The following is a 26,857-nucleotide window of genomic DNA, read 5'->3' as shown; positions in this document are numbered from 1 at the left end:
TCAACTTCACCTTTACTTCTTCTCCACCCCATCTCTGAGGGTGTTTTTGAGACTCGGTATTTTTTTGTTTTCATTTCCAACCAAGAAATCCAAAGATCAGGTCAGTGGGTTTTTCTTTTCCTGCTATTCTAAGTTATTTAAGAGCTTTTTGGTAGGGCAGAATCAAATTTCCATGGAGTTCTACTTTTCCCATTTGAAGGAAAAAAAACAAAAAACACAAAACACAAAAAAAGGCATGGAAATCAATTTTACCTTCCAAGGTTTTTCTTTAAAAAATAAAATTAAATTAAAGTCATTAATTTCTTCCCTTCAAAAATGTTAAATGATGTTAAATGTGGAATTATGTGGTTATGAGAGAATTCTCACTGCCTAATCACTAACCTTCTGATCACGAAAAACACACCATAATGTATGTGGCCTACATCCACGCTGTCCATTCGTCTTGACAGATCATTTTAGGGCTTGACCCCAAAAATGAAGCAGATCTAAATCTTAGGTGGACCAAACCGCAGAAAACAGTGGTGATTAGGTGCGGCCCAGCCTCACCCAAGATGGTGTGGCCCTTACCATGGGGCCCACCTTGATGTATATATTCTATATCCACACTGTCCATCCGTTTTTCCAGATCAATTTGGGGTAGGTGCCCAAAAAATGAAACGGATCCAACTCTTAGGTGGACCATACTATAAGAAGCAGTGATGATTGATCATTAAAAAATTGTTTGGAGCCGCAAAAGCTTTGGATTAGGCTGATATTAGTTTTTTTTTTTTTTTTTTTTTTTTAAATTTCATCCAGGTTCATCTGACCTTATCAATATATTAGATGGCAAATAAGCATTACAGTCTACCCTGGAAAGAAGAAGAAGAAGAAGAAGAAAAGATGTACAACGTGGATATAAAATACATACATCAAGTGGGCCCCATGGTAAGAGGCCGAGGCCGCACCTAATTTATTCCGCATGTGTGGCACCATGGACCATCTCAACCCTAGGCCACCAAATATTGCACAGACCAGATGATCTCAATCATCTGATTTCATGCACTGAATTCGGACCACCGACTGTTTTCCTTTTAGCTGTCACTTTGTATGGTTAAGATTATCTAGTCCATGTGATTTTCTTCAGAACTCCACCAACAATGGCATAGACAGTTTAGATGGCCTGGATAAGTGTGGATGTATGCTACAATATTCTTTGGGTGAGTTGCCAAAGTGAAATCTGGCAAGGGCATCCACTCATTTGATCACTAGATCATCCATGGTCTAAAAATCCCTCAATTCAGATGATCTGATCAGCTGTCTAATTAGTGGTCTATCAACGAACAGTTAAAACAAAAGGCCTTGCTTTGTTTCATTTACACTTACTGAGGGAGATGATACCAAGGAGCAGGAAAAACAGAAATATGGTAGAGCCATATCCACGGGACTTGTGGCAGTGTGATGTGAAAATCTCATATTCAAGGCCATGGCATGGATGGTATATGTTTCAAAATTACTTCTATTAGACAATCCTATCCATCAAATCTATGGCCATTGAAGGGTCGGTAGAAAATTAAGCAGTTAACGATTGTATATGATGGTGGGATAAACTGTATGAAATGAAAAAAATATTCATGGGTTTTATTTTTAAAATGTATGCTGTCCATCATGATGTCTGTATATGGGTGGACAAGATAGATACATCACTCTGTCGTGTGTCCCGTGGAGAGATTTATCTGCTACATCACCGTTATTCCAGCTGTACCGAATCATCTCCCCTGATTTTGCCAAGATGAACTGGGTCTTGGCAGGGCTTGGTGGGGCCCACTGCTATATATATGTGTTTTATTCACATCATCCTTTTATTTTGCCCGATCATTTTAATTTATGACCCAAAAAAGGAGGCAGATCCAAGGCTCAAGTGGACTATACAATGGGGATTGAACAACCACGATTAATATCTTCCTATAGCTGCAGAAGTTTTGATCAAGTTGATATTTGTCTTTTCCCTTCATCGTATTGGGAGCGTTGCACAAAAACCTTAGGATCTCGCCTCCCAAAAACGCCAGAATTATAGGATATAATAAAGCAATGAAATAAATCAAAGCATAAGCCACATGACACAGGGAATTTTACCTGAAAAACCCTCAAAGAGATAAAAACCACGTGACCTCGTCCAGATCAACAATTCACTATGAAGTAGAACGTTACAACCGATCACAAGCATACCCCACTTGGATCAAACCTTCTTCGCTCACGCAGGAGCAGATGAACAATAAGAGAATAATGAAAAACAGAGAAATCTCATCGATCACGAGGATATAGAAGTGCTGAGATGTCGACTACGCAGTAGATCACCTCTACAAGTAGAACCCTCCCTTCCCCAAGCTTCCTCTCTCTCTTTTCTCTCTCTCTTCCTCTAGAATCACTTTAGGAAGCTTTAACATACCCTAGAATAGCCCTAGGGACCCCTATTTATAGTTTAAGAAACTCATTTTTGCACCTCTGTGAAAACTGCCTCAAATTTACACAGTCTGCACAAGATCCGGACTGAATCTGCATAACCCTCGACTAGTCGAGCTGGGTTCTCGACAGGTCGAGCCAGGCCCTCAACTGGTCGAGGCCAAAAATCATGGCTTGCTGGGCTTTGAGTCGAGTGACCCTCGACCGGTCAAGCAGCGTAGTCCGATAAGATTTAGGACATCCATGCTATACAACCTCTCCTCTAAACTGAGGAGAAAAACCCTATCAAATCTCCCTTTTTCCGACTCAGGAGGAATTTATCTTTTTCAACTCAGCTAGATTTCTACGGACCTCAAACTTGCCCTTGAGTAATGTCTTGGTCATCATGTCTGACCCATTCTCGTCCATGTGGACCTTCTCAAGCGATAATACTTTTTGTTCCAGAGTATCCCTGATCCAGTGATACTGAATCTTTATGTACTTCGACTTAGAGTGCTGACTTGGATTCTTGCTCAAGAATATAATACTTTTGCTATCACAATAGACCATGTGCTTCTCCTTCTTCAGGCTAAGTTCCTATAGGAATCTCTTCATCCGAAGCATCTCTTTACATACCTCTATGACTGCAATTTACTCGGCCTGTCTTTGATAATGTTATGACCTTCTGTAGCTTGCTCTACTAAGAAACCGCTCTCCCTGCAAACGTGAACATGAACCTCGATGCAAAACTTCATGGATCTATATCACCTGTCATATCTGCATCTGTATAGTCTTGTAACACAGGTTTTCCATCACCATAGCATAAGATCAACCTGGATGAGTCTCTTAGATACCATGGTATCCACTTCACCGCTGCCCAATATTCTTTACCAGGATTGGTAAGATACTGGCTGACAACACCAACCACATATGCTATGTCTGGACGCGTACACACCATAGCATACATCAAATTTTCTACTGTTGACGCGTAAAGTATCTTCATCATCTTATCCACCTCTGTCTTTGTCTTAGGACACTGCTTGTCGCTCAATTTGAAGTAACCATCCAGTGGAGTACTGACTATCTTCGCTGCATTCATATTAAACCGCTTTAGGATTTTCTCAATATACCGCTCTTGTAACAACTAAAGCTTTCTACTGCTTCTATCACGGGTTATCTCCATTCCTAGGATCTGTTTAGCCGAGCTCAAGTCTTTCATCGCAAATGACTTGCCCAACTCTTGTTGCAGCTTGTTAATCTTCTTAATGTCTTTACCCATGATGAGCATGTCGTTAACGTATAACAACAGAACTAAAAAATCACCATTTGAGAACTTGCGCGTGAATATACGATGGTCCGACTTCGTTTTGTCATATTCATGCTTTAACATGAATGAGTTGAAATTCTTGTATCATTGCCTTGGAGCTTGTTTCAGCCTATACGAGCTCTTCCTAAGCCTACACAGCATATGCTCTTTGCCCTTGACTTCGAACCCCTCTGCTTGGTACATGTAGTTCTCTTCTTCCAGGTCGTCATGGAGAAATGCAGTTTTAACATCTAACTATTCTATCTCTAGATCCATGCTAGCTGCCAATCCAAGCAACACCCGTATAGATTTCATCTTCACCACTGATGAGAATATCTCCTCGAAGTCTATACCTTTCATCTGACCAAACCCTTTCACCACAAGTTTGGCCTTGAATATCGTTTGTGAATTCTTCTACTCAACCTTCTTTCTGAACACCCACTTATTGCTCAAAGCTTTTTTACCATTAGGCAAGTTCACCATATCATAGGTGTGGTTCTTATGCAAGGATTTCATATACTCTTGCATAGCTTTTAACCACTCCCCCTTATGCTCATCGGCTAAGGCCTCAGAATAATTTTCTCGCTCTCCTCCATCAGTTAGCATAATGTACTCATGTGGTGAGTACTTCTTGGACGGATACCTATCCCTATATGACTTTCTCACCTATGGCTCAACAGGTAGATCAAGTGGGGGCTGCTCCCCCAGTCCATCTTCTGTAAGAACTCCCTCATCCTCTATATCTTTCTGTACTCCTCTGTCATCAGGCATCACAAGAGGAATAACTGGATCCATGTCTTCTAGCTCACCCGAAGTAAGCTGGGACTTCTCTGGTTTACAAATGTCTTTTATACATTTTTTTACACACACACACACACCCCACACACTCACGCTAGTGAAATTTCACCACCTATGGGTACTCGAACCCTTGACCGGGAGTTGAAACTCCTGAGAGTCTACCACCCGAGCAAGAGTTACATTGATCTTCAAAGAAAATCGCATCTTTACTCTTGAAGAGCTTCTTCTCGGTTGGATCCTATAATCTGTAGCTGAACTTTTCATCACCATATCCCAAGAACACACATTGTCTAATCTTCGTATCCAGTTTGGACCTCTCATCTTTTGGTACGTGAATGAATGCCCTGCATCCAAACACCCTAAGATGACTATACGATGGATCTTGTCCAGTCCACACCTTCTCATGTATTTCTTCATTCAACGGGGCTGATGGAGACCTGTTTATCAAATACACTGCCATGCATATTTCTTCTCCCCAGAACGTCTTGGGCAACTTTGCATGTGATAACATGCATCTGATTTTCTCTACAATGGTGCGATTCATTTGCTCAGCCACACCATTATGCTGAGGGGTCTTAGGAACCGTCTATTCATGCCGTATACCCAAGGACTTACAATATGCATGGAAGTTACTAATGTATTCACCATCATTGTCAGTGTGGATGCACTTTAATGATATACCTGTCTCTCTCTTTCAACCATATCATGAAACATTTTAAACACACCAAAGACTTCATCCTTAGATTATAAAGCATAACCCCAAACCCTTCTAGATACATCATTTATAAAAATGACAAAATATAATGCCCCACCCAAGGTTTTTGTCCTCATAAGACCACAAACATGAGAATAAACCAAATCTAATGCATGCAATTTATTAACATAGGAAGCAAATTTAACAAATGAAATTTTATGTTGGTTCCCTAATAAACATTTAATACAGGTTTTGAGAGGTATACCTGTCATGTTTGGAAGGAGTCGCTTCTTTGTAGTAGCTGAAGCCCTTTTTCATTCATGTGGCCTAGACGCCTATGTCACATATTAATAGCTGAATCTTCCACTGTGTTCAACCCACCCTTGCACACACTGACACTTGCCTTATAAAGGGTACAACACTTCTTCCATCTGGCTGCAATTAACAAATCCTTGATGAGCTTCCAGCGCCCACCAACAAATCGACTTTCATAGCCATCATCATCTAACCTTCCCATCGACATCAAGTTGAGGCGAAGGTTTGTAATGTGCCTCACATCCCTGAGAACCAATGTGTAGCCCACATCGGTCTTCACACAAATATCACCAGCTCCTACGATCTTTGATACGCCAGAATTTTCCATTTTCACAGTCTCAAAGTCACCTGACTTGTAGCTTGTGAATAAATTCTTGCGTGGAGTCGCATGAAATGAGGCTCCCGAGTCTATCACCCAGTCGGTGTCCTGACTTGTACCTATGAGACAAACATCATGATCTGCTGAAAGAATAACTACAACGTCACCATCTGAAGCAACCGCAGTGGAGTCTGATTCATCTTCCTTTTCCTTTCATTTTCCTTTCTTGTCATTCTTCTTCTTACGACATTCATGCTTATAGTGGCCCTTCTTACTACAATTCTAGCACTCAATATCTTTCTTGGTACTCGACTTGCCTCTTGATTTATCTCGGGCCTTCCCGCCCTTTATGTTCTTTCCTCTCCCTCGATCTTGTGTCACAAGGGCCTCTTGTTGAGTAGACCCCTGAGACTTCCTCATTGTCTCCTCATTGAAGAGACAACTAGTTACCTATTCTATGGACATCTTTCCGTCTAGCGCGGAGTTATTCAGAGATACCACCAATGTCTCCCAATTGTCAGGCAAAGAGCTAAGTAATAGCAAAGCCTGTAGTTCATTGTCCAGGACCATCTTTATAGTAGAGAATTGGTTTAATATATTGCTGACCTCATTCATGTGCTCAGTCATAGAACCACCGTCTTTGAACTTGAGATTCATAAGTCATCTTGTTTGAAAAATCTTATTGTCGACTGTCTTCCTCTCATACAACCCTTGCAATTTCAGCCATAGGCTAGCGGCTGAGGTATCCATAGACATATGGTGGAATACGGAATCGTCCAGCCATTGTCTAATAAACTCCACCACTTTCCGATCCAACTTCTTCCAATCATCATCTGAAATATCCTTTGTATTTGCTGATATGCCTAGAATTGGAGCATACAAGTCCTTACAATAAAGCAAGTCCTCCATCTTAGCCTTCCATATGGTCTAGTTAGAACCATTGAGATTGATCATCCTTGATGAGTCACCTTCCATAATTCAGATTCGATCCTAATCTGTTCAACCAACCTGAATGCTCTAATACCACTTTGTTGGGAGCATTGCACAAAAACCTTAGGATCTTGCCTCCCAAAAATACCAGAATTATAGGATATAACAAAGTAATGAAATAAATCAAAGCATAAACCACACGACACAAGGGATTTTACGTGGAAAACCCTTAAAGAGGTAAAACCCACGGGACCTCATCCAGAGCAACAATTCACTATGAAGTAAAACGTTACAACCTATCACAAGCACCTACCACTTAGATCAAACTTTCTTCGCTCATGCAGGAGCGGATGAACAATAAAAGAATAATGAAAAATGGAGAGATCTCATCGATCACGAGGACGTAGAAGTGCTAAGAAGTTAACTGCGCAGTAGATTACCTCTACGAGCAGAACCCTCCCTTCCACAAGCTTCCTTTTTCTCTTTTCTCTCTCTCTCTTCCTCTAAAATCACTTTAGGAAGCCTTAACATACCCTATATTAGCCCTAGGGACCCCTATTTATAGTTTAGGAAACTCCTTTCCGCACCTCTGTGAAAATCGCCTCAAATTTACGCAGTCCGCATAAGATCCGGACTAAATCTGCGTAAACCTCGAAAGGTCAAACCGGGTTCTCGACTGGTTGAGGCCAAAAATCATGGCTTGCTGGACTTTGAGTTGAGCGACCCTCGACCGGTCGAGCAGGCCCCTTCGACCAGTCGAGCAGCGCGGTCCAGCAAGATTTAGGAAATCCACGCTATAGAACCTCTCCTCCGAACTAAGGAGGAAAACCCCATCACATCAAACCTACGTGACTTTATTAGTAGGTTTAATGGCAAATAAACATCATGGTGGGCCCCTAGAAAGGTTTTAATGGCAGGTCATTATCAACACGGCTTCCCGTCATGCGGTCCACTTGAGCCTTGGATCTATACCCCAAAATGATATGTCAAAACAGATGGATAGAGCGGATAAAACACATACATCACCATAGAGGCCCACACAGAGCCCCTGATGCAATTAGTGTCCACATTAGGCCCGGTCCTTGTACAAAAAGCTTATTATAAAAGTCTTATGTGTGGGGCCTACTGGGGTGTGTGTATGGCATCCAACCTAAGTTGTAGGGTTTCCCTCTACACAAGTACTTCTTAATAGAATTGAGCATGCGAGGATTGCCTAGAGGCTTGGTCCCAGTGACCCAATTATGTGGAGCTCATTGTAATGTACGTGTTTTATCCATGCAATCCATCCATTTTGCTAGATCATTTTAGAGCATGCGCCAAAAAATGAGGTAGATCCAAAACTCAAGTCGACCACACCACATGAAATAGTGGAGATAATGAGAAACCTTCTTATGGTCCACCATAATGTTTATTTGTTATTTGACATGTTCATAAGGATACACAAACCTGGATGAAGGGAAAACACAAATATAAGCTTGATCCAAAATTACTATGGCCTCCAAGAAGTTTTCAATAATAAGCATTCAGGCCCCACCATTTCACGTGTAATCCACTTGAACTTTAGATCTACCTCATTTTTTAGCTTATGCCCTTAAATGTGGATGGATAAAACACATACATTAAGGTGGGCTTGACAGAATCAGGTCATCAGGGAGGTCTCCAGTCAACCTGTGTCAAAGCAGGTACAAGTTTGCTAATTTCACATGCTTGAGCCAACATATCGTGGATGCATGAGTGCTGAGCTTTCCATCAATTTTTGAGATGCAGATTGCCTATGACCACCAACACAAGAAATATAAATATAGGTGGGGCTACCATAATGTTCGTGAGAAATCCACGGAAATAAAGCAAATCCAAAAGAAATGCCAACTGATGAATTCTTTCCAGAGTTTGCAGTGGTTTATATGACATCCAAACTGTGCATACAGTCATTCTCACTTATATGTGCTGAAAAAACAAAAATATTAACCTAATTCATAGCTTTTGTGGCCCACAAATGTTTCAATGGTCTGCGTTCAATCCTTAGCATTTCTAGTCAAGTGGCCGACTTGATTTTTGTATGTGCCTTAGTTTTAAGCTCATTTTTGAAAATGAGCCGGCAAAATGGATGAATGGGGTAGATTTCTCACAAACATCATGAGAAAAATCAGTTTACAGAAAAATCTGTGTTTTTCTCTATGTGTATTTGACAGTCAAAATGGACTGATATATATAAGCTTACAAGAGCAAATCAAGATCCTAAATTAGATCCTAAATTGCAGAAAAATAAAATAAAAATCTAACTAATTCTCTTGATTAAAGGGATTACAAATTTCCTAAATATATACATGAAATAATATCCCTTAATTTAAGTTATCGTAATCTTAACACTCCCCCTCAAGTTGGAGCATGTATATCCAGCATGTTCAACTTGATTCTTAATTTTTTAAACACATTTTCTCTAAGAGACTTTATAAAAACATCTGCTCACTGCAAATGAGATGGAACAAATTTGGTGATAATCTGACCATCTTGTATCTTTTCTCTTACAACATGACAATCAAGTTCTATGTGTTTGGTGCGCTCATGATATACTAGGTTTGCTGCTATGTGGAGAGCAGCTTGATTATCACATAGCAACCTTGCTCGTCCTGTAGAAACTTGCATATCATTGAGCAAAAATCTGAGCCAAGTTAGCTCACAGGTTGTCGTTGCCTTGGACCTGTACTCAGCTTCTGAGGATGATCTTAAAATCGTTTTCTGCTTCTTTGCTTTCCATGAAATCAATGAATTCCCTAAGAACACATAATAACCTGTAGTTGATCTTCTTGTCATAGGATAGTTTGCTCAATTAGCATCACAATAAGCCTTTAAGGCAAATGAATTGCTTGAGGAGAACAACAATCCTAAACTAGGACTGCCTTTTAAATATTTGATAATACGAAAAGCGACATCCCAGTGAGGCTTTCTTGAAGCATACATAAATTGACTTAAAATATTAATTGAGTATATAATGTTTGGTCGTGTAATTGTGAGATAGATTAGTTGTCCAACTAACCTCCTGTAGCGAGCTGGATCATGTAGTAGATCACCTTGATAATCTGTGAGCTTCAGATTCATTTCCATGAGAAAGTTTGATGGTTGAGCACCCAAGTATCCAATATCTTCTATAATCTCTAAAGTATATTTTCGTTGAGAGATAACAATACTTGCTTTGGACCTTGCAACTTCTAACCCAAGAAAATACTTAAGGAGTCCAAGATCTTTAATATGAAATTGTTGATGAAGAAATTGTTTGAGACTTTGCATAGCAGTTGTATTATTTCCAGTTATTACTATGTCATCTACATAGATAAGTACCATAGTTGTAGATGAGCCTTTAGTCTTCACAAACAAAAAATAATCTGAATGTAATTGAACAAAGCCAGCCTATTTAATAGCATGTGAGAATTTTGCAAACCAATTTTGAGGGTCTTGTTTAAGCCCATAAAGAGGCTTATGCAGTCGACATATGAGTTTCTTCCCCTGTCGACAAAGACCTGGTGGTGGGGTCATGTACACCTTTTCCTCTAAATCACCATGTAGGAAGGCATTTGTAAGACCTGTATCTTAGTTGGTACCATTCCGTAGGTTCCCACGATCCTCCCTATCGAATTCTGACAACTCGTGACCTGTAACCGGCATTTGTACGCGACCCTGAGACATACGCTGTCAACCCGAGTCAACTCAACCCGAAACTTGTACCCTGGCTACTGCGCTGTTGCCACGGTTTCGATGCCGCGTCTCGCGCGTCGAGGTGATACCCAGGCCAGGAGATGTAGGCCCGCGTTCAGTTCAAGGAAAATGCCGTGCGTTGCAAAACCCAAGAGAATCTCTACCTAATATCACATCAATTAATCCCATCAAGGGTCAAGTACATGTCAAGTACACATTACCTCACACCCATCCCCAAGCAATCCCATAAGTCAACAATCCCTTACACAACCCATACCCCTCTTACACAAACTACCCCAAAAGTCAAGAAAGCTCTTACACACCCATCACTCACCTCACCCATCGCTCCATCACCCATCTCTCTCTCTCTCTCTCTCTCTCTCTCTCTCTTTACAACCCTCTCTCTCTCTCATTTCTCAAACCCATTCCTAAGCAAACTAAGCTCCAACGTATGAGCTTCCCAAGCTCTTATGGAGAAGCTCTAATGTGGCCCACCTTCTACCCTCTCATCTCCCATCTCAACCATCAAAACTTTATCATCTTCCGTTGAAATCAAAGCCAAGGAGTTCGGCGTTCCATCGGACCAAGAAAGAGGCTAATAGGTGGGTGATCCACCGTTGATCTCGATTTCTAAGGGCCTACTTATTGTGGGACTCACTTGATGTATGCATTGTATTAGGGAGGGCCCAATAGTGGTGGGGTCCCTCCCCTTCTCATCTCTCTCTCTCTCTCTCTCTCTCTCTCTCTCTCTCTCTCTTATGGCTGTCGGTGTGTGTGTGTGTGGCCCGCCATGAAGTATGTATTTTATCCATGTCATCCACCGAGTGGCCCACATAGTGGAATACGAAATCGTCTAGCCATTGTCTAATAAACCCCACCGCCTTTCGATCTAACTTCTTCCAATCATCATCTGACTTATCCTTTGTCTTTGCTGATATACCTAGAATTGGAGCATATAAGTCCTTGCAATAAAGCAAGTCCTCCATCTTAGCCTTCCATATGGTCTACTTAGAACCATTGAGACTGATCATCCTTGATAAGCCACCTTCCATAATTCAGAATTGATCTCACTCCGTTCAACCAACCTGGACTCTCTAATACCACATTGTTGGGAGCATTATACAAAAAACTTAGGATCTCGCCTCCCAAAAATACTAGAATTATGGGATATAATAAAACAATAAAATAAATCAAAGCATAAACCACACGACACAAGAGATTTTACGTGGAAAACCCTCGAAGAAGTAAAAAACCAAGGGACATAGTCCAGAGCAACAATTCATTATGAAGTAGAACATTACAATCGATCACTAGCACACACCACTTAGATCAAACCTTCTTCCCTCACGCAAGAGCGGATGAACAATAAGAGAATAATGAAAAACAAAGAGATTTCACCGACCACGAGGATGTAGAAGTGCTGAAATATCGACTACGAAGTAGATCACCTTTACGAGCAGAATCCTCCCTTTCATAAGCTTCTTCTTCTTCTTCTTCTTACTCTCTCTCTCTCTCTCTCTCTCTCTCTCTCTCTCTCTCTCTCACCTTGGTCATATAAACACCTTAAAGGAATCACTTTAGAAACCCTTAGCATGCCTTAGAATAGCCCTAGGGACCCCTATTTATAGTTTAGGAAATCTCATTTCCGCACCTCTACGAAAACCGCCTCAAATTTACGTAGTCCGCATCAAATTCAGACTGAATCTGCGTAACCCTTGACTAGTCGAGCCGGGTTCTTGACTGATCGAGTGGACCCTCGACTAGTCGAGTAGTAAAAAACCCGGTCGCTGGACTTTGAGTTGAACAGTCCTCGATCGGTCGAGCAGGACCCTTCGACCGGTCGAGCAGCGCGGTGAAACATCCGTTTTTTTACAACCGGCTGCTTTATCTCTCATCTAAACCGAGGAGGAAAACCCCATCACACACACATGACAATATAGCACACGTGTGCAAGATTTAAACTTTCCATCAGGTGGGCCACACTTTTAGATTTTCTAGCCTAAAATAAGGTTGTTTTATTCACCTGGTGGGCGGCACTGCACAAACAAAGTAAATTCCGTTTGCAGTAGTAACATTTATGGGGTCATAAAACTTCCAACACTCCAGCGAGCGATGGTGGGGCCCACCTGTTCTCTCTTGAGTTGGGGGTGGGCTCCATTTCAGAATAATCAAAGCGCCCATAAGTTGATGTGCTTGGCGATATCATTTCCCATCTTTGAGCTTCTTCTTTTTTTAAAAGAAAAAATAACATTGAAAAACAATAGTATTGAAGTGTGGCCCAACTGATGGCAATTTGAATCTTGCGGATGTGCCGCATTGCACGCGTGACAAGCCAATGCTAAAAAGGTTCACTCCAGCAAATGCACTTTGCTTTCCTTGCAAGAATTGCATAATCATCGACCTCAGAATACGCATGATCATTGACCTCAAAATACGTATGATCTACTCGGATTTTTCATTTGTGCAAATGGGCCATGGCAGGAGATGGGATAATGGCTGGGAAAAGTTCCGCACCGGAAGATCCCATTCATCCAATCTCTGAGTGTCAGTTTGAATACGGGCTGTTGTGGTATTTCTTTCGTAGTTTCTATTTGTAGGCTATAAATTGAAGGACTAAGATTACTCTATTGAGGAGATCCGGGGCATGGCCTACCCATAGAGGTCCCTCTGGCTAATTTCCTAGCTTTGGGCCTGTTTGGGTGCCACTTAAAAATGAGTTCATCTCAATTTAATAAATCATAATTATGTAATAGAGATCATGGTTGTTGGTTATACACGTAACCTTTAATCCTCACCAAAAAGGAAATATGATCCCTAATGCATAATTAAAATTAACTAAAATGAGATTAAATCATTTTTTAAAGCAGTATCCAAACAAGGGGCTGTTGGTGGGGATGCTCATCTCAATCTAATTAATTCGAGGGATCAAAATTAATATTTGATGTGCTAAAATGAGATGAACTCATTTTTAGGGATCTACCAAACAGGCCTTGAAGCATTTGATTAGCATCTGAGAAGACCAATGGCTCTAGTAACATCCCAAATTATGGTAATTGTTGTAAGGCTAATACCCCTCTTTTAAGTGCTGTCCTACTTCTGGGATTTGCTAGCTCTAGACACTAGTACACCCTTTCCACAAGCGCCTTTCAGGCATCACACGAGCCACCCTGGCAAGTGTGTGGAACATCTAAGTGGTGCATATGGTGGCCCCCACTTTGAAAATGACCATGCACAGAGATCAGGCTCATCTACTCATCATGTCCCACATTGAATGTGGACGGTTGCAAAGTTCTTCTAAAGGCGCCAGCCATTCTTCTAATGTAGGAGGAGGCACCTGACAGGTGACCCAGCCTCATTTTTCTGTGTGGTCATCTTCACAGTGGGGGCAGCCACCTTATGCACCACCCAATATTCCACCCATGGTTAAAAGACTCAATGACTCAGACAGACTCATTTGGTGTTTTGAGTCTGAATCAGCCTGACTCGTCGGAGTCAGGTGGTGAATTGGAAGGGTGACAAGTGTATTGAACCAGATCGAGTGCTACTGTGTTCGAGTCGACTCAAATGTGTCGCATCACATAAACCAGGTCAGCACATGTGTTCCGTATGAAGGTGTATGTGGAGAGGGTGCATGAGAAGCTAGCAGACCAACCTAGTTCTCTCTTATTTCTAGTCTTATATTTGATTGATTCAGTAGCTGATGATTCGCTGTCTTGATGCTGTTGATAGTGCCATCATTGAAATTGAGAAGCACCTCTGGGCACACCAAGAACCTCGAACAGAATGTGGAGATGCTGAGAAGGAAAATGGAAGAACTATGGCAGAAAGATGTTCAAAGGGTGGTGGAGGAAACACGTGTTATAGAAGAAAAATCAAGAGAACATGAGTTGCTTGAGAGGGTGTTTTCCAAATTACTCTTCTCACCTAAAGCTGAGCAAGCATTCCGTGCAGATGATTAGAGTAGCATTGGCTCAAGAGAAGGACCGGCTCTTTGATGATTTGTTTGCTGATTCACCGAAGACAGCGTTAGTTGGTAGAACAACAACAGATAAAACAAGGGATGCAATTTGGAAATGCTTGATGGATGTTCAGGTTGGAATTATTGGTGTTTATGGCATTGGGAGTTGGAAAAATGACCGTCATGAATTATGTCTAAAGCTTCGAACTTGGAGAGGCTTCAAAACATTGTTACAACGGCCTTGGATATGGTGTTCTCCGCCAATTCAAATGAAATGAAGATGGCAGGAGTTATTTGATGTTTAAGGAAGCATGGGAATTACTCAAGAAAAAGTAGGAGGTGGTGTTGTTTTCTCTACACAAGTAGAAGAAATTGCAAAATTTGCTACTAAAAAATGTTGCTGATTGCCTTTTGCAAACATCATTGTTGACATGAGTACGAGGAAAGCGAACAACATTAGGCTTTGGAGAGACACATTGAATGAATTGCGAAGTTCGACGACAGAGATCAAAAGCATGGTATAAAAATGTGTTTGCACATCTACAGTTCAGTTATACTTGCCAAAGAAATGACACAATCTGAGTTTATTTCTTGTACTTATCATTGTATCCCAACGATTTTACAATTCCCAGCAATAACCTAATAGAATACTGGAAGGGGAGGGGTTTATAGATGACATGTGGAACAGAGAAGCTGACATGGATAAAGGGAATGCTATATTGAATGAACTCAAATACCCATGCATGTTGGAAGATGTTTTTGATGATATTTATGGCGAATGTGTTATGATGCATGATTTGGTTAGAGATATGGCCATTCACATCACACGAGATAGCCCTTGGTTTTGGGTCAAAGCCAGTGTCTGGTTAATAGAAATGCCTAAATTTGAGGAATGAATGGAACATGTTCAAAGGATATCATTGTTAAGAAACAAAACAGATACTTTCAACTAGACCCAACTGCCTTAGACTCTCTATCTTGTTGTTGCAAGAAAGCACCTACTTGAAGGACATCTATCACTCCTTTGAGCATATGAACAGCCTCAGAGATCTAGACCTATTGTATACGAAGATCAAGGAGCTTCCACAGTCAATTTCCAACTTAGGAAACCTCCACACACTCCTTTTGCATTTTTTTGCAAGGTCAAAGAAGTTTACTAGCAAATCTCAAGGCACTGAGAGTGTTGGACCTCTACTATGCCCCCATTGGAGAATTGCCGCAAGGGATGGAAGGGTTGGTTAACCTCAGAGGCCTTTTCTCTCTTGGACATATAGCCTTCACATGTTCCCAAGAAGGATTGTACCCATGGTGATGGTCATCGAACTCAACAGATATAGGAGGTAGCATTGACGAAATTAAGAGCTTGACTCAGCTAATCTTAGCATCCACATTGCAGACATTCCAAGCTTCCTTAACTACGTTAGATCTATGAAATAGAAAGTGTTGGAAAGCTTCCATCTCATGGCCAGGCTACCTACAGAATCTATAAAAGTTCCACAAGATTGTACCATAGAATTTCATGGTTGCGATTTCATTAGCCATTAGAACTCTCTCATGGTCCCAAACAGCACTCTGAGTCTTAGGCATCAGTGAGTGCAATATTACTCAGTTGTCAGAATTGTCAAGCTTATTGATTGTGACGGAGTTTAAAGAATGTGACATACATAAATGCGATGCGATCCAGTACATTTTAATGGATGATGAGAACACCCAGTTTAAGTTCTCTCTACAAGTAGAGGAAGAAGGAGAGATCGTTAAAGAAATGACCAATACCACCTCTACCATAATACTCCCAATGTTGAAGAGTTGAGTGTGAGTGGATTACAGGAATCGAAGAACATTTGTAGGACCATCACATGTAATTCTCTATGTACTATCACAGTTCATAGATGTCAGAAGCTGAAGAAGCTCCCTCTCTCAATTGATAATATCCCACCCACTCTTAAGGAGATCAAAGGAGAAAGGGAATGGTGGGACACAATGGAATGGGACAATGCCAATGTCAAGACATTCCTCCAATGCTGATTCATGGAAATAGCATCGTGAAATTACGAACGGAAGAAGAAGACATGCTATTTTACTCTTTGATTCAATTATCCATTACAAGGTTTCTCATCTTCTCTTTTACTTATTTTTCTATAGGGGATACTAAACTTTTTCCCTCTTTCAGGTTTTCTTTATGATCCTTGTTTTGGACACTCCTTGAGTTGTTACAGAGGTGGAAGATAAGCTTTGTGATGCAGCTCACATCTCTGCCAAATTGTTCTGAACTTTGATCATCGAGTGACCTGTGATCATAAGCATCAGAGGCCCAAATTGCCAGCCATCATTCATGAAAACTAGATGAAGAGTCCTCTAGGTAAGTGACTCCAAACTCAGCATAGTTTCTTTACAGAGCTGACTCCCAATTTTTAGTTATGTAGATGGAGTTCATGTTTCGCTTAGTAGTTAGTATTGATGTCACATATGTTGTGGCCCAATTTTTGGTATCAAATCATGTCAAAACAACGTGAAATTGGTCCCATGTGAAAGTTTATTGAGATGGTTTTCCAAAGAGCCCTGAATCATGAAATTTTGATAACATTTGAGTGAATTCTAGACAATTTTCTAAAGGCACATATGGTTGCGATGAGATTAAGTGATACTTTGGTCTTATTTTGTTTGTTTAAATAGATGGTTAGGATTAGAAGCAACAGATGGCTAAGATAATATTAGGGTTTTCTTTGTTTTTAAAAAGGTCAATAAATATGTAGAGATGTGAATTTTTAGTTGAACATTGATTTTTATTTTTTATTTTTCCTTTAAAATTGATTTTATCTCAATTGATTTCCAGTCTTTGTGCTGAAGGAATTTGATAGATCCTCGCTAAGCCACTGACAGACAATTTATATTTGGGTTGTATCCAGATCCTCGTGGAGTTCCTCGCAGACCCACCCATACCCAAGCCTTGCTTGAACTTCACTAAGAGTGACTAATTCTTAGGACAGCAGGCTTGTGTATCCTGTTCGTGTTACTGCTTCTGCCAATGTGAATGCCACAGCCACTTGTATCAAGTAGTCATCACATGCATCAAGTGACCAATGCCACTGTTTTCTGTGGTGTGGTCCACCTGAGATTTCGATCTGTCTCATTTTTTGAGCTCATGCCCTAAAATGGGATGTCAAAATGGATGGACAGCGTGGATGAAACAAATACAGCATGGTAGAGCACACAGAGCACTAATAAATACCAACAGCGGAACTGGAGGGGTTCCTGTTGAATCTAAGACCGGATTAGGATTGGGCACTGCCATGCCTCTACCGAGCGGAGGTGGATTAGTTGGTGCTGCCCGCACCACCCTGAGAGGTGGTGTGGCGATGTGTTGGGCACTGTAGAGCCCACCGTGATGTATGTGTTTTATATTCGCACCACCCATCTGTTTTGCCGATTCATTTTAGGGCATGAACCCAAAAATGAAGTAGATCTTAAACTCAAGTGGACCACACCACAGGAAATAGTAGGGATAATGACACCTAGCGTTGAAACCTTCCTATGGCCCACTGTGATGTTTATTTGTCATCCAAGTATAGACTTGGACATAAGGAAAACACAAATATCAATTTGATCCAAAACTCTTGTGAATCTCAAGAAATTTTTAGTGATGGGCGTTCAATCACTGTTGTTTCCTTTGGTGTGGTCCACTTGAGCTTCGGATTTATTTCAATTTCAGGTTCATAACCTAAATTGAGTTCACATAATGGATGGATGACATGGATATAAGATATACATTACGATAGGCCCCATAGTACCAAACATATCACCACACCACTGTTGGGCAACACTGCTCGGTCCACACATGTACTGGTATAAGGATGACATGGCATGATGAGATTTGATTGGATAGTAAATCACTGTTAGAGATGAGCTCCACTTAAAGTATGTTCGAAAGATTTTTTGGTCCAGCCATCCAATTAATCCCACCACCCTGTGCTCGTGCTGAACACACAAGGTGGTGTGAGTGTGAAGGTGTGTAAATTATTTTTTTTAAGAGCACAAGGGCAGTACCTAATCCAAGTCCACCACCTACCTTGTTGGTGAGATGACACTGCGATATTTGATTGGTGAGGCATGCACACGGTCAAAGATGAGCCCAAACCTTTTTTGGATTTTCTGGCTAAGTTCAGACTTGACTGGGCTCTAACGACATATATCTCTACCAATCAAACCTCGTCATGTCATCTCACCACAGAAATAGACCCAAATTAGGTAGTGAAACCCGCACCACCTCCAGCACACAGAGCAGATTATAATAGAGGAATGACATGGTGAGGTTTGATCAAGCCAGCCCATTATAATAGAGAAATGACATGGCGAGTTTTGATTAAGGCAGCCTATTGTAATTAAACCATTTTCAAACATGTTCTATATTACCTCACTTCTTATAATGTCAAATGGCCCAATCAAATCTCACCACCGCTGGGTCTCATGGTGTTCGATGAGACCCAGGGCTCACCTAATCAGCTCTCTCTATCAGTGGGAAAATGACACGGTGAGATTTGATTGACCCACCGTCTATGAGGCCATATGCAGTGTTATAGAGCGGAAGCTCATACCCGGCTAAAGGCGTTAAAACGTGCCGCCGGCCATAAAGAGCAAGCCAGTCAAATGTCACCGACACCGTAGCTGGAGGCGGTGCGGGCTTGACTGTCTAATCCACGTTCGCACCGAGGTCTCCTCACCAACCAATCCCCGTCCGTAATGGGTATGGAACCGTCAGATACCTAGGCCCGTCGATCCTTAGATGTGGGTCCTATTGTGATGTATGTGCCTTATATCCATGCCGCCCATACATTTTGATGGGCTCATTTTAAGGACATGATCCCAAAAATAATGTAGATCCAAATCTTAGGTGGACCATACGACATAAAACAGTATCGATTGAATTCCCACCGTTAAAAACTTCATGGGGCCACTGGAATGTTTATTTGCCATCCAGCCTATTGATAAGGTCACAAGACACAGACCACGAGGAAAAGATCACACAAATAGCAGCTTAATCTAAAACCTTTGTATGTCGTGATAAGTTGATAAGTTTTTAATGGTCAATTACCACTGTTTTCTGTATATTGTTTAATATTAGATTTAAATATAAGAAGGGAAATTTGCGTCTGTACGACCCATTAATGGCCCTATTTACGAGACCAAGCCCACCTTATTTTCCCTTGCGAGAATACGCCCCAGCTCTACAGATGACTTGCCAAAGGTCGAAAATACCCCTGCTTGTTCCTTCAAGCGGATAGGTGGTGCTCGAAGACGAGCGCTGACACTCCTCGAACTCCGAGTTGTACGAACGGTTCAAAAGATATCAAAGTTACATGGGCCCCACAGTTACGTATTTATTATATCCACAACGTTCATCCATATTTCGAGATCATTTGGGAGCATTATCAAAAAAAAAAAAATCATATCCAAAGATCGACTGGACCACACCACAAAGAGCAACGGGAAAATTGATTTTCACCGTTAAAAATTTTGTAGGGCCCACCATTACATTTATTTTCCATCCAATCTATTCATGAGGTCACAAAAGCCTGGATGAAGAGGGAAAAAAAATTTCATAATGATCCAAAACTTCTGTGACCCCTAAAAGGGTTTCAATGGTAGACGTTCAATCCTCCACAGCCTTTTACAGTGTGGTCCACTTGATAGCTAGATCTGTCTTATTTTTTGCCTCAAGCCTTAATACAAGTTCGTCGAATATATGGACGGTTTGGATATAACACATACCTCATAATAGGACCCACAAAAAGCGGTGGGGTTTCAATGGTAGACGTTCAATCCTCCACAGCCTTTTACAGTGTGGTCCACTTGATAGCTAGATCTGTCTTATTTTTCGCCTCAAGCCTTAATACAAGTTCGTCGAATATATGGACGGTTTGGATATAACACATACCTCATAATAGGACCCACAAAAAGCGGTGGGGATTATAACAGTTCAATCCTCCACAGCCTTTTACAGTGTGGTCCACTTGATAGCTAGATCTGTCTTATTTTTCGCCTCAAGCCTTAATACAAGTTCGTCGAATATATGGACGGTTTGGATATAACACATACCTCATAATAGGACCCACAAAAAGCGGTGGGGATTACAATAGTAAAAAAATAAAATAATAATAAATAAATAGGAACTTATGGCTACGGTGTTTTCTATAGCTACGGATTATAACCGTAGCCATAGCCGTTTCGATATGTCCTTTTATATGTATCGAATGTCTTTCGATTAATCGAAAAAGGTCTAGAACTTTCCAGCGAGTTTGCCTCAAAAATCCTACAATTTTCGATACATATCGAAGAGTATTCGATATGTATCGAAGGTGATATGACCAATAGCTACGGATTATAACCGTAGCCATAACTGTAGTTGTTCCAGTTTATGAAAATTTTTTTAATTTTTTTACATGGATAAATTTATTCTACTTACAATTTTCTCTAATACATATTTATATAAATATGTATATATAAGCATATAAAAAAAATTTCTCTTTTTTTTCATTTATTTCTTTATTCATTTAACGAGAATATCTCCTAAACCAAAATTAGTTACTTGACGTACCCTATATGATTTTGGGGTAGGAGAAGCTACTTTAGCCAACCAACCTGGATATTTTTCAAGATTCCATTAGATCTATGGTCGAAAACCCATTTCATTCACTTCGCGGTCAATTTCAATCAGTTCGCGGTCAATTTCATTCATTTCATTTACTTCGCGATCAATTCCATGCATTTCACGGTCAATCCCAGTGATTCTGTTTTGATTTATGATCATTTCCATGCATTTCACGGTCAATTCCCTTCACTTCATGGTCATTTGCATGCATTTCATGGTCAATTCGCTTCAATTCATGATCATTTCCATGCATTTCACGGTCATCCCAAACTATTTCGTGTTGATTCACGGTCGTTTCGAGGCATTTTGCGATCAATTCCCTTCACTTCACGGTCAGTTGCATGCATTTTGCGGCCAATTCGCTTCAAACGATGATCATTCCCATGCATTTCACGGTCGTCCCAAACAATTTCGTGTTGATTCACGGTCATTTTGAGGCATTTTGCGATCAATTCCCTTCACTTCACGGTCAGTTGCATGCATTTCACGGTCAATTCGCTTCAAACCATGATCATTACCATGCATTTCACGGTCATCCCAAACAATTCCGTGTTGATTCACGGTCGTTTCGAGGTATTTCGCGGTCAATTCCCTTCACTTCAAGGTGAGTTGCATGCATTTTGCGGTCAAATCGCTTCAAACCATGATCATTCCCATGCATTTCACGGTCGTCCCAAACAATTCTGTGTTGATTCACGGTCATTTTGAGGCATTTCGTGGTCAATTCCCTTCACTCCACGGTCATTTGCATGCATTTTGCAGTCAAATTGCTTCAAACCATGATCATTCCCATGCATTTCACGGTCATCCCAAACAATTCTGTGCTGATTCACGGTCGTTTCGAGGCATTTCGCAGTCAATTTCCTTCACTCCATGGTCATTTGCATGCATTTCGCGGTCAAATTGCTTCAAACCATGATCATTCCCATGCATTTCATGGTCATCCCAAACAATTCCGTGTTGATTCACGGTCGTTTCGAGGCATTTCGCGGTCAATTCCCTTCACTCCACGGTCATTTGCATGCATTTCGCGGTCAAATTGCTTCAAACCATGATCATTCTCATGCATTTCACGGTCGTCCCAAACAATTCCGTGTTGATTCACGGTCGTTTCGAGGCATTTCGCGGTCAATTCCCTTCACTTCACGGTCATTTGCATGCATTTCGCGGTCAATTCGCTTCAAACCATGATCATTCCCATGCATTTCACGGTCGTTCCAAACAATTCCGTGTTGATTCACGGTCGTTTCGAGGCATTTCGCGGTCAATTCCCTTCACTTCACGGTCATTTGCATGCATTTCACGGTCAATTCGCTTCAAACCATGATCATTCCTATGCATTTCACGGTCGTTCCAAACAATTCCGTGTTGATTCACGGTCGTTTCGAGGCATTTCACGGTCAATTCCCCTTCCCTTCACGGTCAGTTGCTTGCATTTCGCAGTCAAATCGCTTCAAACCATGATCATTCCCATGCATTTCACGGTCGTCCCAAACAATTCCATGTTGATTCAAGGTCGTTTTGAGGCATTTCGCGGCCAATTCCCTTCACTCCACGGTCATTTGCATGCATTTCGCTGTCAAATTGCTTCAAACCATGATCATTCCCATGCATTTCACGGTCGTCCCAAATAATTCTGTGTTGATTCATAGTCGTTTCAAGGCATTTCGCGGTCAACTCCCTTCACTTCACGGTCAGTTGCAAGCATTTCGCGGTCAATTCGCTTCAAACCATGATCATTCCCATGCACTTCACGGTCGTCCTAAACAATTCCGTGTTGATTCACGGTCGTTTCGAGGCATTTCGCGGTTAATTCCCTTCAGTTCACGGTCAATTGCATGCATTTCGCGGTCAAATCGCTTCAAACCATGATCATTCCTATGCATTTCACGGTCATCCCAAACAATTCCGTGTTGATTCACGGTCATTTCGAGGCATTTCGCGGTCAATACCCTTTACTTCATGGTCAGTTGCATGCATTTCGCGGTCAATTCGCTTCAAACCATGATCATTCCCATGCATTCCACGGTCATCCCAAACAATTCCGTGTTGATTCACGGTCGTTTCGAGGCATTTCGCGGTCAATTCCCTTCACTTCACAGTCAGTTGCATGCATTTCGCGATCAATTCCCTTCACTCCACGGTCATTTGCATGCATTTCGCGGTCAAATTGCTTCAAACCATGATCATTCCCATGCATTTCACGGTCGTCCCAAACAATTCCGTGTTGATTCACGGTCGTTTCGAGGTTTCGCGGTCAATTCCCTTCACTCCACAGTCACTTGCATGCATTTTGCGGTCAAATTGCTTCAAACCATGATCATTCCCATGCATTTCACGGTCGTCCCAAACAATTCCATGTTGATTCACGGTCGTTTTGAGGCATTTCACGGTCAATTCCCTTCATTTCACGGTCATTTGCATGCATTTCACGGTCAATTCGCTTCAAACCATGATCATTCCCATGCATTTCATGGTCGTCCCAAACAATTCCGTGTTGATTAACGGTCATTTCGAGGATTTTGCAGTCAATTCCCTTCCCTTCACGGTCAGTTATATGCATTTCGCGGTTAAATCGCTTCAAACCATGATCATTCCCATGCATTTCACGGTCGTCCCAAACAATTTCGTGTTGATTCACGGTCGTTTTGAGGCATTTCGCGGTCAATTCCCTTCACTTCACGGTCATTTGGTTGCATTTCGCGGTCAAATTGCTTCAAACCATGATCATTCCCATGCATTTCACGGTCGTCCCAAACAATTCCGTGTTGATTCACGGTCATTTCGAGGCATTTCGCGGTCAATTCCCTTCACTTCACTGTCAATTGCATGCATTTCGCGGTCAATTCGCTTCAAACCATGATCATTCCCATGCACTTCACGGTCGTCCCAAACAATTCCGTGTTGATTCACGGTCGTTTTGAGGCATTTCGCGGCCAATTCCCTTCACTTCACGGTCATTTGCATGCATTTCGTGGTCAATTCGCTTCAAACCATGATCATTCCCATGCATTTCACGGTCGTCCCAAACAATTCTGTGTTGATTCACGGTCGTTTCAAGGCATTTCGCGGTCAATTCCCTTTACTTCACGGTCAGTTGCATGCATTTCGCGGTCAATTCGCTTCAAACCATGATCATTCACATGCACTTCACGGTTGTCCTAAACAATTCCATGTTGATTCACGGTCGTTTCAAGGCATTTCGCGGTCAATTCCCTTCACTTCACGGTCATTTGCATGCATTTCACGGCAATTCACTTCAAACCATGATCATTCCCATGCACTTCACGGTCGTCCCAAACAATTCCATGTTGATTTACGGTCATTTCAAGGCATTTTGCGGTCAATTCCCTTCACTCCATGGTCATTTGCATGCATTTCACGGTCAAATTGCTTCAAACCATGATCATTCTCATGCATTTCACGATCGTCCCAAACAATTCCGTGTTGATTCACGGTCATTTCGAGGCATTTCGCGGTCAATTCCCTTCACTTCACGGTCAGTTGCATGCATTTCGCGGTCAATTCGCTTCAAACCATGATCATTCCCATGCACTTCACGGTCGTCCTAAACAATTCCGTGTTGATTCACGGTCGTTTCGAGGCATTTCGCGGTCAATTCCCTTCACTTCACGGTCATTTGCATGCATTTCACGGTCAATTCGCTTCAAACCATGATCATTCCCATGCATTTCACGGTCGTCCCAAACAATTCCGTATTGATTCACGGTCGTTTTGAGGCATTTCGCGGTCAATTCCCTTAACTTCACGGTCAGTTGCATGCATTTTGCGGTCAAATCGCTTCAAACCATTATCATTCCCATGCATTTCACAGTCATCCCAAACAATTCCGTATTGATTCACGGTTGTTTCGAGGCATTTCGCGGTCAATTCCCTTCACTTCACAGTCAGTTGCATGCATTTCGCGGTCAATTCGCTTCAAACCATGATCATTCCCATGCACTTCACGGTCGTCCCAAATAATTCCGTGTTGATTCACGGTCGTTTCGAGGCATTTCGCGGTCAATTCCCTTCACTTCACGGTCATTTGCATGCATTTCACGGTCAATTCACTTCAAACCATGATCATTCCCATGAATTGAAGCGAATTGACCGTGAAATGCATGCAAATGACCATGAAGTGAAGGGAATTGACCATGAAATGCCTCTCAATGATCGTGAATCAACACGGAATAGTTTGAGATGACCGTGAAATGCATGGAATTGTCCGTGAAGTGGAGGGAATTGACGGTGAAATACATGGAAATGACCACAAACTGATTGAAATTAACTGCAAAGTGAATGAAATAAATTTTCGACCATCGACCTGATGGAATCTTGGAAAATAACTAGGTTAGTTGGCTAAAGTAGCTTCTCCTACCCCAAAATGATATAGGGTACATCAAGTAACTAATTTTGGTTTAGAAGATATTCTTGTTAAATGAATAGAGAAATAAATGAAAAAAAAGAGAATTTTTTTTTATATGCTTATATATACATATTTATATAAATATGTATTAGAGAAAATTGTAGGTAGAATAAAGTTCTCCATGTAAAAAATAAAAAATAAAAAATAAAAAAATAAAATAATTTGCATAGACTTTTACAGACTGCAGTTATGGCTACGGCTATAATCTGTAAGTATATCTTCGATACATATCGAATACACATCGATTAATCGAAAATTGCAGGATTTTTTATGCAAAGTTGCTGGACAATTTTGGACCTTTTTTGATTAATCGAAAGACTTTCGATATATCGAAGTACATATCAAAAGACCTTCGATGCATAGTAGAGGACATATAGAAAAAGCATTGGCTGCGGTTATCTCTACGGTTATAATCCGTAGCCATAAATACCAGGCTTTTTTTTTTCATTGTTGTAATCCCCATAGCCTTTTTGGGTCCTTTTATGAGGTATGTGTTATCTCCAAACCGTCTATCTATTTGGCGAACTTATACTAACGCTTGGGAAGAAAAATAAGATAGATTTAACTATCAAGTGGACCACACTGTAAAAGGCCGTGGAAGATTGAACGTCTACCATTGAAACCCTTTTAGGGTCCCAGAAGTTTTGGATCATTACGAAATTTGTTTTTCCTCTTCATCCAGGTCTCTATGACATTATGAATAGATTGGATGGAAAATAAATGTTATGGTGGGCCCTACAAAAGTTTCGACGGTGAAAATCAATTTTCTGCTGCTCTTTGTGGTGTGGTCCAGTTGCTCTTTGGATATGATTTTTTTTGCTTGGATAATGCTCCGAAATGATCTCGAAATATGGATGAACGTTGTGGATATAATAAATACATAACTGTGGGGCCCATGTCACGTTGATCTCTTTTGAACCGTTCGTATAACCCGGAGTTCGAGGAGCGTCAGCGCTCGTCTTCGAGCAGCGGCCGATCCGCTTGAAGGACCAAGCAGGGGCATTTTCGACTTTTGGCAAGTCATCCGTACAGCTGGGCATATTCTTGCAAGGGAAAAGGTGGGCTTAGTCTCCTAATTGGGCCATAAATGGGTCGTAAAGTCGTAAATTTCCCTTTTATGTTTTGGACACTGCTTAAAATGAGTTTTCAAAACAGATGGACAACCTGGATACAAGGCAAATGCATCAAGGTTGGGCCTGCGGTCAGATGTTCCCAATTGAGTCCGGATCCTCTGTTATCAGGTCAACAGAGAATTCCTGATATCCAAATTCTCATTGGTCCACGTCACCACTCACTAAAAAAATAAACAGATGGACAGCCTGGATATAAGGCAAATGCATCAGGTTGGGCC

The 26,857-nt window shown here is 41.3% G+C and overlaps 1 protein-coding gene across 1 annotated transcript in view; it reads left to right on the top strand.

Moving 5' to 3' along the window:
• The window catches only part of LOC131242177 (probable disease resistance protein At4g27220), an 89,478-nt gene that overhangs the window by 34,760 nt on the left and 27,861 nt on the right, over positions 1–26,857 (top strand). The gene's annotated exons all lie outside the window — the stretch shown is intronic.

Source organism: Magnolia sinica, chromosome 4 (genome assembly GCF_029962835.1).
Source record: "Magnolia sinica isolate HGM2019 chromosome 4, MsV1, whole genome shotgun sequence".
In the NCBI taxonomy this organism is placed as follows: Eukaryota; Viridiplantae; Streptophyta; class Magnoliopsida; order Magnoliales; family Magnoliaceae; genus Magnolia; species Magnolia sinica.
Note: the sequence above shows the minus strand (reverse complement) of the source record. Positions and strands in the feature narration are given on the sequence as shown.